Genomic DNA, 14,128 nt, shown 5'->3' on the forward strand with positions numbered 1-14,128 from the left:
CGTCTTGCTCAGTGTTATTAGAGAGTGCCACCACTAACTCAGTGTTGTCAGCATATGAGACCATGGTCAGGCCCCTTCTCAAGGCTACAGCAGCCAAAGGTTGAAAATAAATATTAAATAGTAGGGGACTAAGGGAGGAACCCTGTGGCACCCCTTGCTTGATGCCGTGTTTGCTGGACATAAACGGGGGGGGCTAAAACTGAGAAAGACCTATCATGAAGGAATGAGGCAAGCCACTCCAGGCCTGATCCATAATTCCTACCTCCGCCAGGCGACGCAGCAGAATGTCATGCGATACCGTATCAAACGCTGCACTTAAGCTCAACAGGATCAGTGCTGAAGTTTGCCCCCCGCCCTCCATGGCTGACCAGAGATGTTCCGTCACAGCCAGAAGCGCAGACTCCGTGCTGTGGCCGGGTCTAAAGCCACTTTGAGAGGGGTCCAGTATGTTGTTACGAGTGAGATAGTCTGACAGGAGGGTGTTCACGTACGCTTCAGTAATCTTGGCTGCCCAAGGTGGCCGAGAGATGGGCTGATAATTTTCTGCTTTAGTGGGATCAAGGGTCGGCTTTTTAAGCAAAGGTATGACTTTGGCCTGTTTCCATACTCTGGGCACGATAGCAGTACTAAGGGAATTATTAACAACCTGAATCAGAGAGGGTAGGATGGTAGGCAATACCTTCTTGAATTGGTCAGGTTTAAGAGAGTCGGCGGGAGAGCCTGACTTAATCGTGCTGCACAGCGATCGTAGCTGATCCACCAAAATCAGGGGAAAAGAGTGGAAAATATTAAGCTTCTGACAGCACAATCCCACCGGCGCATTGCAGTGCATGGTTGGGAAGGAGCTGTAGATATCCTCTACCTTTTTAACAGAAAGGTGGCCAGCTCCTCACACTGCGTATTAGAGTTGATCTTGATAGTAGGCCCAGTGGCATTTTGCTGAGATTGCAGACTGGTAAGTATGGCGAACACGCTCTTTGCGGGATTAGTGCTTTCGCGGATCTGGTTAGAGAGGAAAGCTGATCTGGCCTGATAGATGGCTTTATGGCATTTTTTAATTGCTGCCCTATAGACTACACACTCACTACTCTGTACTACTACTAAACACTCTCTACTACTCACTCGCTACTACACACTCTCTACTATTCTCTACTACTCTCTACTATTCTCTACTACACACTCTACTACACACTCTCTACTACACACTCACTACTCTCTATTACACACTCTCTACTACACACTCACTACTACACACTCACTACTCTGTACTACACACTCTGTACTATACACTCACTACTCTCTACTAGACACTCTCTACAACACACTCTACTACACACTCTACTACACACTCTCTACTACACACTCTGCTATACACTCACTACTCCTTACTACACACTCTCTACAACACACTATCTACTACACACTCTACTACACACTCTACTATACACTCTCTACTACACACTCTACTACACACTCTAGAACACACTCTACTATTCTCTATTACTAACTCTCTACTACACATTCTCTACTACACACTCTCTACTATATACTCTCTACTACACATACTCTACTACCTACTCGCAGGCAGGTCGCTCCCCACCCTGCTGCACGGCTCTGCCTGCATTGTTTTTGCCTAATCTTGTATTTTTCCCCTGTGCCTAACTTTCTTTCTTGGCCAGACTTGTTTTTATTCCCCTGTGCCTGTACTTGCTTTCTCGACCAGACTTGTTTTTATTCCCCTGTGCCTGTACTTGCTTTCTTGCCCAGACTTGTTTTTATTCCCCTGTACCTAACTTGCTTTCTTGCCCAGACTTGTTTTTATTCCTCTGTGCCTGTACTTGTTTTCTTGCCTAAACTTGTTTTTCCTTCCCGTGCCCAGTTCTCCCGCGGCCCCGCCCATTTTTCCCGCTGCTGCGTCCCTGTGGCACCCGCCCACCTTCAATCCCATTTGCCGCCCCGCCTCCCAGCTGCTCCTACCTCCCACATCCCCTCGTATGGAAGCCGCTCAGCGGGCTCAGCGGCATGCTCAGCGGCCGCACTGCTGGCGTGCCGCTGGCGCACCTTCTGTGCCTGTCCGTGCCTCAACTGCTCCCAGCGGCAGGACCCCTGGACACCACGAACGCCACGATGCCCGACACCGCTACGATGCCAGAACTCTCCACGCACTCAACACCGGACGATCACACACCTGCTTCCTGGCTGCCCCGAAGCGCACCCACAGAGCTTTCACATGCCGGAACTGCAGCTTCACAAGCATCCGGCCCACCACGCTGCCGACCAGGAAAGAACCCAACCACCTCAGATGCATCCGTCTCAACACCCGCTCCACCCAAAAACATGCCGTTGAACTCTAGGACCTACTCGACTCAACCTTCCCAGATGTCGCCATCCTGACGGAGACCTGGCTCAAACCTGGCTCGGCACCTGTAATGGCTGCCCTTTTCTGGCTCCTTTGAGAGGGAGAATGATGGAGAGTGACTCCAGCCTATCACCCCCATAGCATAGGGATTAGGACTATAGACAGGACCCCTGCCTTCCATATATTAGAGCATTTTCGTGTCACTTTCCTTAATGTAGGGCTTATGAATTTAAGTTAGGGGATAGATACATAAGTACTAATCATGATTTGCCCATTTGCTAACGTGTTAGGATATTTTCCATAGAGTTACGCATATTGCGGGCCCTGTAGGCCTTAAACGAGACAGACTCCATCTTGCTCTCTGCCTGGTAGCTTGAGAGGCCTTCTAGGTCAAGTGTAGTGTTTTAGTTTTAAGCTGTTGTTCGCTTGGAGAGAACCGGCTCAGGCTGGCCCTTATCGAAGGAATGTATTTTTCTCCACTCCGAAGACACAACTTCAGGCCGGCCGGCTGGGAACGTGTCCTTGGTACGGGGAGGTACAGGAATTTGGTGGGCGGCAGGTGGCTGACCGTAACTTTCCATGAAGGAACGGGCTTTGATATTAGCGAAGGTGTTAGTCAGTTTTTCAGTCAGTCCGTAGGCGGCATCTAGCCGTTAGCATCTGTGCCATTAGTTATTTCATGGCGGACAGTCGCCATCGTTGAAGTCCGAGAAAGATTTAAGACCGAAACTCTCTGAGAAAGACTGAAGAAGAATTAGCGCGGAGCGCACTGGCACAGAGAGAGAGAGAGAGACGGTAGCTAATAACCAGCAAGGTTCCGGTGGCCTGGAGGGAAGCAGACGAGGTTGAGCCTAGCGGTGCAGACGTGTACTTGTGACGGCTGGGGCGTGACTGCGAGGCAAGCCAGGACACAGAGACGAGAAGGGAACCTAGATGACTGCCGAGCCCAGACTTCATGTTAACAAGGTGATCTCCGCCCTTTTCCCAATTAGCGCGCATTCTAACCTTTACCTTTTCTTTACAGAAATTATGTTGCATAGTAATGTGATATGTGTTTATTGTTAATAAATACCCTAGTTCTTATAGAACGAACGTGTGCCTTGTGTTCCTGTTCAATCTTGGTAAATGGACCTCCTAGTCGAAAGTTGTTTATGTGAGCGGATGTGAAATCCCGATCAGGTAAATAGTGATCGAACAAAGAGGGAGTGAGTGGACCTTTGATGCCAAGAATAGGAGGTACATCATATAATTTGGGAACCATATTCAAAGTCATTATTATAGTTTTATCCCAAGTAGATAACTGAGACATTGTCCCGATAATTGCTCATAGGAATGTGGTCGTCGTTGATATGCGGCGTTAGTGAGAACGTTGGGTAGGATACCAGCGTGTATACCCACAGGATTGTGGCTTGTGTAAGTGAGAGCGTCAGGAGGGATACTGGCGTGGAGGTTTGCCGGATTGCGAACCGTTTGGAAAGGAGAGCATTGGGTTCTGCAGGCCCATGTGTAGACGCACCGGATTGTGTGTCATATCTGCCCTAGGGTAGACCGGTCTGGGTCGGGGTGGCCGCGAGACCAACTGATGTGAATAAGATATTGTAGAGAATCTATGCATGTGTATTGCTATTCCCCATCCTTAGGTACGATCTGTATATACCTATATATCTATCCATATTCATTGTGAATACGTTCCAAGGAGGGAGGTGAGTACGTTTTGGCTGGGTTATAGGGGCCCCTGGGGGCTGATCCCATCTAAGCAGAAAATCCGGCCATTACAGCACCCGACATAGCCATTGCCGTCCAGGAAGGCTACAAGATCACCCGCAAGGACCGCACCAACAGAGCGGGAGGAGGAATCGCCATCGTCCACAGGAACACTCTCAGAGTCTCGACCAACACCAACCACACCCTCAGCACCGCCGAACACCTGCACTTCCAGATGCACACCGACCCCAACACCACCCTCAGAGGAACCCTCATCTACAAACGGCCCGGACCTGACCACAGTTCAGTGACTCCATCGCTGACTTCGTCAGCACACACGCCCTCGCCTCCACGGACTACATCCTCCTCGGTGACCTGAACTTCCACCTCGAGAACAATGACAACACCAACTCCACCACCCCGATCGACAACCTAGCCAACCTCGGACTCAGACAACTCGTCACAACACCCACCCACTCCGCCGGTCACACGCTTGACCCCATCTTCTCCGCAAGCCCCCACGTCTCCTTCAACCATACCACCGAACTCCACTGGACCGACCACTGCTGCATCCACTTCACCTTCAAGAAACCCACCATGCACCACCGCACCCAACAGATGCCTCACCGCTGCTGGAGCAAAGTCACCGAAGACCAGCTAACCACCACCCTCGCCCAGAGCTCACCGGCCGACCATACCGACCCCGACACCGCCGCCCGCAACCTCAGACAGTGGATCAACGACTGCGCCAACACCCTCGTCCCAATCAAGAAACCCTCCAACAATCATACCAACAAGAAAGCCAGCTGTTTCACAGAAGACCTCCGGGCCTCCAAGCAAACCTGCCGAAAGCTGGAGAAGATCTGGCTCCGTGAATATACACCGGACAGCCACGCCGCCCACAAGAATGCCACCCACAGACAACATCACCTCATCAGATCCACCAAAAGGGCCTCCTTCAAAGACCGCCTAGACAATAACGCATACAACAGCAAAGAGCTCTTCAACATCGTGAAGGGACTCTCCAGCCCCAGCTCCAACACCAACGACGTCCCACCCTCGCAAGACCTGTGCGGCTCGCTGGCCACCTTCTTCCAACGCAAGATCACAGACATCCACAACAGTTTCAACGCCACGACCGTCCAGACAACCACTGAGACCTCCGCCCCCACAACCACCATCCGCACCAACCGCCTGCTCTACTGGACCAACATCAACAACGATGACACCATCAAAATCATGAACACCATCCACTCCGGATCTCCATCAGATCCATGCTCACACCACATCTTCAACAAAGCCAGCACATCCATCGCACCCCATCTCTGGAAAGTCATCAATACCTCCTCCGGGACAGCAGCCTTCCCGGAGAGCTGGAAGCACGCCGAGATCAACGCCTTACTCAAGAAACCCAAGGCGGACCCCAAGGACCTCAAGAACTTCCGGCCCATCTCCCTGATCCCGTTTCCGGCAAAGGTCATCGAGAAGACCGTCAACGAACAACTGACCCGCTACCTCGAGGAGAACATTCTGGACCCTTCCCAGTCCGGGTCTTGCAGCAACCACATCACCAAGACTGCCCTCATCACCACCACCGATGACATCAAGTCCCTGCTGGACAACGGAGAAGCAGCGGCCCTCATCCTCCTGGACCTGTCAGCCGCCTTCGACATGGTCTGTCACCACACACTACGAACACGCCTCCACAACGCTGGGATCCAAGAGAAGGCCCTGGTCTGGACCACCTCCTTCCTCTCCGGCAGAACACAGAGCGTCCGCCTTCCCCCCTTCTGCTCCAAAGCCACCGAGATCATCTGCGGCGTACCCCAGGGCTCATCCCTCAGTCCAACTCTGTTTAACATCAACATGGCACCACTCGCCCACGTCGCCCATCGTCATGACCTCAACATCCTCTCCTATGCCGATGACACCCAGCTGATACTCTCCCTCACCAAGGACCCCCACACCGCCAAAACCAACCTTCACGAAGGAATGAAGGCCGTTGCTGAATGGATGAGGAACAGCCGACTGAAGCTGAACTCGGACAAGAAGGAGGTCCTCATCCTTGGATCCAACCCTTCGGCCTGGGAGGACTCCTGGTGGCTGACCGCATTGGGAACCGCTCCAAAACCCATCAACCACGCACGCAACCTAGGGGTCATCCTCGACTCCACCCTCTCCATGACTAAACAGGTCAACGCCGTCTCCTCCTCATGCTTCAACACCCTCCGCATGCTCCATAGGATCTAAATGTGGATCCCCACTGAATCAAGAAGAACAGTCACCCAGGTTCTTGTCATCAGTAGGTTGGGCTATAGAAACGCCCTCTACACAGGAGCCTCGGCCAAACTCATGAGACAGCTCCAGCGCATCCAGAACGCCTCTGCACGCCTGATCCTCGACATCCCTCGCTGCAGCCACATCACACCCCACCTGAGAGACCTGCACTGGCTCCCGGTCAACAAGAGGATAACCTTCAAGCTTCTCACCCATGCACACAAGGCACTCCACAACACCGGGCCAACGTACCTCAACAGACGACTCAGCTTCTACATCCCCACCCACCAGCTCCGTTACGCCGACCTCACCCTCGCTACAGTCCCCCGCTTCCGAAGAGCGACCTCAGGTGGCAGATCGTGCTCCCACCTCGCCGCAAAGACCTGCTGACCTGCTGAAGACCTGCTGAAGACCTGCTGACCTTCAGAAAACTCCTCAAGACCTGGCTTTTCGAGCAGTAGCACCATTCCCCACCCCAGCGCCATGAGACCCTCACGGGCGAGTAGTGCGCTTTATAAATGATATGATTGATTGATACTCTCTACTACTGTACTACTCACTCTCTACTACTCACTCTACTACACACTCTACTGCACACTCTCTACTACTCACTCTCTACTACTCTCTCTACTACACACTCACTACTACACACTCACTACTGTGTACTTCACACTCTGTACTATACACTCACTACTCTCTACTAGACACTCTCTACAACACACTATACTACACACTCTACTATACACTCTACTACACACTCTGCTACACACTCATTTTAGTCTACTACACACTCTCTACAACACACTATCTACTACACACTCACTACACACTCTCTACTACACAATCTAGAACACACTCTACTATTCTCTATTACTCACTCTCTACTGCACACCCTCTACTACACACTCACTACTCTCTACTATAGACTCTCTACTACTCACTCACTACTACACACTCACTACTCTGTACTATACACTCTCTACTATACATTCTCTACTTCACACTGTACTAAACACTCTGCTGTAGACTCACCACTCTCTACTACACACTCTCTACAATACACTATCTACTACACACTCTATTACACACTCTAGTACACACTCTCTACTACACACTCTACTACACACTCTAGAACACACTCTCTACTATTCTCTATTACTCACTATCTACTACACACTCTCTACTACACATTTTCTACTACACACTCTCTACTACATACTCTACTACACATACTCTACTACATACTCTCTACTACTCTACTACTCAATCTCTACTACTCACTCTACTACACACTCTACTACACACTCTACTACACATGCTACTACACACTCATTACTACACACTCTCTACTACTCTACTACTCCCTCTCTACTACTCTCTCTATTACACACTCTCTACTACACACTCTCTACTAGTCTCTACTACTCACTCTATATTACACTCACTACTACACACTCTACTACACACTTTCTAAAATACACTCTCTACTCCACACTCTCTACTCCACACTCACTACTACACACTCACTACTCTCTACTATTCTCTGCTACTCACTCTATACTACACACTCACTACTCTGTACTACTACTACACACTCTCTACTATTCACTCTCTACTACTTTCTCTCTTCTACTTGTTCTCTACTACACACTTTACTACTCTACTACACACTCTCTACTACTCTACTACTCACTCTCTACTACACACTCTCTACTACACTCTACTACACACACTCTACTACACATTCTCTACTACTCTCTACTACACACTCACTACTACATACTCACTACTACTCACTACTACACACTCACTACTCTACTACACGCTCTCTACTTCTCTCTACTATTCTCTACTACTCATTCTATACTGCACACTCTCTACTACACACTCACTACTCTCTACTACACACTCTCTACGACACACTCTCTTTTACACACTCACTACTCACTCTACTACACTCTCTACTACACTCTACTACACACTCTCTACTACACTCTCCTACACACTCTCTACTACTCTCTACTATTCTGTACTACTCACTCTCTACTACACACTCTCTACTACACACTCTCTACTACAAACTCTCTACTATACCCACTACTACACTCTCACTACTCCCTACTACACACTCTGTACTACACACTCTTTACTACACACTCTCTACTATACCCACTACTACACACTCACTACTCTCTACTACAGACACTCTACTACACACTCACTACTCTCTACTATTCTCTGCTACTCACTCTATACTACACACTCACTACTCTACTACACACTCTCTACTACACACACTCTACTACTCACTCTCTACTACACACTCTACTAACTCTACTACTCTACTACAAAGTCTCTACTGCACACTCACTACTACACATTCACTACTACACACTCACTACTCTACTACTCACTCTCTACTACTTACACTCTACTACTCTCTACTACTCACTCTCTACTACACATTCTACTCTACTACTCACTCTCTACTACTCACTACTACTCTCTACTACACACTCCACTACACACTCACTACTAGACACTCACTACTCTCTACTACACTCTCTACTATTCTTTACTACACAATCTATACTACATTCTCTACTACACACTCTCTACTACTCTGTACTACTCACTCTACTAGTCTCTACTACTCACTCTCTACTACTCTCTAATACACACTCTATACTACCCACTCTATACTACACTCTCTACTACACATTCTATACTACTCTCTACTACTCACTCTCTACTACTCTCTAATACAAATTATATACTACACACTATCTACTACACACTCTCTACTACACTTTACACTACTCTCTACTATTCTCTACTACTCACTCTATACTACACACTCACTACTCTCTACCACACACTCTACTACACACTCTCTACTACTCACTCTCTACTACTCTCTACTATTCTCTACTGCTCACTCTATACCACACACTCACTACTCTCTACTACACACTCTCTTTTTACACACTCTCTACTACTCTCTACTACACACTCCCTACTACACTCTCTCTATTGCTCTACTACACATTCTCTACTACTCTCTACTACACACCCACTACTACATACTAACTACTACACACTCACTACTACACACTCACTACTCTACTACTCTCTAATACACACTCTATACTACACACTCACTACTACTCTACTACTCACTCTCTACTACTCACTCTACTCTCTACTACACACTCTCTACTACTCACTCTATACTATACACTCATTATTCTCTACTATTCTCTTCTACTCACTCTAAACTACACACTCTCTACTACACACTCTCTACTACTCACACTCTACTACTCACTCTCTACTACTCTCTACTAAACACTCGAAACTACACACTCTCTACTACACACACTCTACTACATATTCTCTACTACTCTCTACTACACACTCACTACTACATACTCACTACTACACACTCACTACTACACACTCACTACTCCACTACACACTCTCAACTACTCTCTACTACTCACTCTATACTACACACTCTCTACTACACACTCACTACTACACACTCACTACTCTACTACACACTCTCAACTACTCTCTACTATTCTCTACTACTCACTCTATACTACACACTCTCTGCTACACATTCTCTCCTACATACTCTCTCCTACACACTCTCTACTTCACACTCTCTACTACTCTCTACTACTCACTATACTAATCACTTTCTACTACTCCCTACTATACATTCTGTACTACACTCTGTACTACACTCTCTACTATTCACTCTCTACTACTCACTCTCTCCTACACACTCTCTACTACACACTCTCTACTACACACTCACTACTCTCTACTATTCTCTACTACTCACTCTATACTACAAACTCTCTACTACACACATTCTCCTACTCACACTCTACTAATCACTCTCTACTACTCTCTACTACTCACTCGCTACTACTCTCTACTAAACACTCTCAACTACACACTCTCTACTACACACACTCTACTACATATTCTCTACTACTCTCTACTACACACTCACTACAACATACTCACTACTACACACTCACTACTACACACTCACTACTCTACTACACACTCTCAACTACTCTCGACTATTCTCTACTACTCACTTTATACTACACACTCTCTACTACACACTCTCTCCTACACACTTCTCCTACACACTCTCTACTTCACACTCTCTACTACTCTCTACTACTCACTCTACTAATCACTCTCTACTACTCCCTACTACACACTCTGTACTACACTCTCTACTATTCACTCTCTACTACTCACTCTCTACTGCTCACTCTCTCCTACATACTCTCTACTACACACTCTTTGCTACACACTCTCTACTACTCTACTACACACTCTCTACTACTCTACTACACACTATCTACTACTCACTCGACTACTCTCTACAACACACTTTCTACTACACACCCACTACTACTCTCTACTACTCACTCTCTACTACTCTCTACTACACACTCTCTACTACACACTCTCTACTCTCTATTTTCAACCTCTCTCTCTACCTCTCTCTCTACTACTCTCTACCTCTCTCTACGTGCGCACATATGCATATATATATATATATATATATATATATCGCTCCAACTCGCCGTCAACTTCTGATCCGAACGAACAGACAAGCGTGGACCCAGTTTTATTAAGTGCATTATTTTATTTCACCAATGCCGCCATAACGCGTTTCGGGAGATCCCTCCCTTGATCACATGACAACTCATTGACTTTTTGCTACGCTTTTAAAGTGCAAGTGCAGTGCAACCATAAACAGGCATAGAGGAAATACTTCCAAATAACATGTCTCATTGGTAAGTCATTTCATAGAATATGGTTAAAAAAGAATTAATAACAGCTTCAATGCATAATATAGTTCTTCAATCAAATTACATGAAATAAATATTTCATACCAAAATATATATATATATATCCACACAATCCCTCCTTCGCACTGAAAAAGGTGCACCGACTCTGGCTGTGTTGCATTCAAATCCGTTTATTCATGAAAAATGAACAGAGGCAGGAGGCTCACAGTCCCAAAGTTTCTGCTCCGTAGAGCCTTGATCACGGGAGGAAGTCTCTTTGCTTTTTGAATTGCCCACGTGCTTCTTTAAAAGCGCAGGCCATATTCTTTTGCAAAGTGCGCAGGGGAAACAGTGATCCATTTAAAAGGAACGTGAACAGCGCAATTTAAGTCCATGACATTAAGTATTCCTGCGCTGGAAACCTTCTTCTTTATTTCATATTTTCCCTTGCACAATAAATTAGGTAAGCTTCAGCTGCACAGTTTGTTTTGACATTTTTCACTTTTTTGAAGAAAATCAAAAATTTAAAATGGAATTCAAATATGCTTTTAATAACATTAGACGTGGAGTCTCTTTATACTAGCATTAATCACACACAGGGGCTGTCAGCAGTAAAACACTTTTTAGCTAATAGAAGCATTGAATATCATGAACATAACAACATTATTGTCTGCCTTATTGAGGAGTAGCGATGGGATCCTGTTTCTCCCCCAGCTACGCGTGTTTACACGTTGGCTGGTGGGAGGAACACGTCCTAGCTACTGAGCACAAAACTTGGGTTGATGAAAATATATGCTGTTATCTTAGATATATAGATGATATTTTTGTCTTATGGCAAGGAGATGAGCAAGAAGCACTCAATTTTGTCCAGGCTATTAACAACAACTCTCTCAACTTCCATTTCACTTCTCATATAAACAAAATGCAAATGGAATTTTTAGATGTAGAGATCTACATCAAAAATGGAATTATTGAGTCTACCTTACATAGAAAGTCCACCGCCGGAAATGCAACGCTTCATGCTACATGTATGCATTCGAAGCATTTAATATCCAGCATTCCGTACGGTGAGATATTAAGACTAAAAAGGATTTGCAGTTCTAGTGATGATTTTGATTTTTGCCCTAATGAAATTATTTTACGATCCAAGGTACGAGGATATTCTGATAAAGTTTTATAACGGGCAATTGATAAAGCCAAACTTAGATCCAGAGAAAGCCTTTTTAAAACAAGCAATCCAGTGGACATCGAAGTAGAAGTTCAGAATGTAGTAGTTGAATCTATCACTACTAATGAATGTCCACGTTTAATAACTACTTTTAGTAGTGAAGAGAGAAAATTTAAGGTCATTATAAAGAAAAATTGGCCCATTATACTAACTGACACCGTTCTTAATCCTAGACTTCCTGATACTCCCACAATCACATTTAGACGAGCCAGAAATATGGGCACCGTCTTGGATAAGGTGGCTCCAGAAATGAGACAAGATATATCTTGGCTCCAACCTATTAATGGATTCCGCAAATGCACAAGTTGCAGAGCCTGTAAGTTTGGTTTAAATGCGACTCATTACTCCACTCCATTTTGAACACATGAAACACCCATCAAAGGTAACTTCAACTGTAAGACTGAATTTGCCGTGTACGTTCTGACATGCACCTGTGGCTTGAACTACATTGGCAGTACCAAGTTACAGGTGCATGTCAGAATACTACAACATCTAAGGGCAATTCTACATAGTGACCCTGCATATCCTGTGGCCCGACATTTTAAAAGCATCCATAACAATGATGTAGCCTGTTTAAAATACTATGTAGCTGGTGCTATTCCAAAGTTGAGGAGAGGAGGAAACCGAGGCCGCTCATTAAGACAATTAGAAACCAAAAGGATTCTGGAGTTTGACTGGAACTTATCAAGGCTCCAGATAGCGTACAGTAACTTGAGTATCGGCACATGCATGGACTATCTACATAGGAATCATATTGACTACTTTTTGGTGCACAAAGTAAAAGGCTTAAAGGACTAATGCACAACAGGTTCTGCGATAATTTTTTGACTCTTGCGAATACATACTGCTCACCATACAATACTTTGCATTGAAAAAGCCCGCAGAGGGTGAAACGCGCGTCGGCTGTGACGGTGTGGCGAAAAAGGAATCAATAATAAAGAATATTGAACACCAATGAACACTGTGCTTGTACATTTGTGAATGGCAAGGAGATTGCAAATATTGGACTGTCGAGGCTGGATGCCTATTGGATAAATATAATAAAATATCGTACCTGAGCCTGGTGGCCCATCTCCTTCTTCGCCGGCGTTGCTGCACTGCTTGCTGGAGGTTGTGTGGAGTTTCCTTCATTCATATATATAAGATTTTAGTTACTATTTTTGAATATGTGTTTCAAGGGTTACATTACACTGAAAGGAGGTCTGTCACTGTGTCACAAGGATGGTGTCATCAGTGATGTCATGAGTGATGTCACTGACCATGTCATGAGTGATGTAATATGTGACGTCATCAGCAGTGCATTGCAGGCGCGCAAGTTATAGTGAGTCCAACTAACTATAACGTGGGAATTTCAATGGTTTTATGTCAGTAAAATTTTCAGCTAACTATAACTGGTGTGAAACCTATGTTTTTTTCAGTGAATTTAATAGGTTTTTTAAATGCAAATTCCTAACTATAACTGATGTGAAACCTATGGTTTTTTCAGTGAATTTCAAAGGTTTTTTCATAGCAAATTTCTATAGCTATGAAATGTAATATTTTGAAAAATGACTTCTATATTATATATTTATGTTAAACAATTTTTTTTATGTATATTGTTTTTTTTTGTTGCTTTTTTGTGCGCTGGAGCGCTCCCGGTGCGCGCCCCGGTTAGCGCCCCGGTCCGCGAACCAGGAAGCGTCCCGTTAGCGCCAATGTCGCGAACGAAAACATGATATTGACGTATCGCGTAGC

The sequence above is a fragment of the Lissotriton vulgaris genome, chromosome 7, assembly GCF_964263255.1.
Source record: "Lissotriton vulgaris chromosome 7, aLisVul1.2, whole genome shotgun sequence".
NCBI lineage: Eukaryota > Metazoa > Chordata > Amphibia > Caudata > Salamandridae > Lissotriton > Lissotriton vulgaris.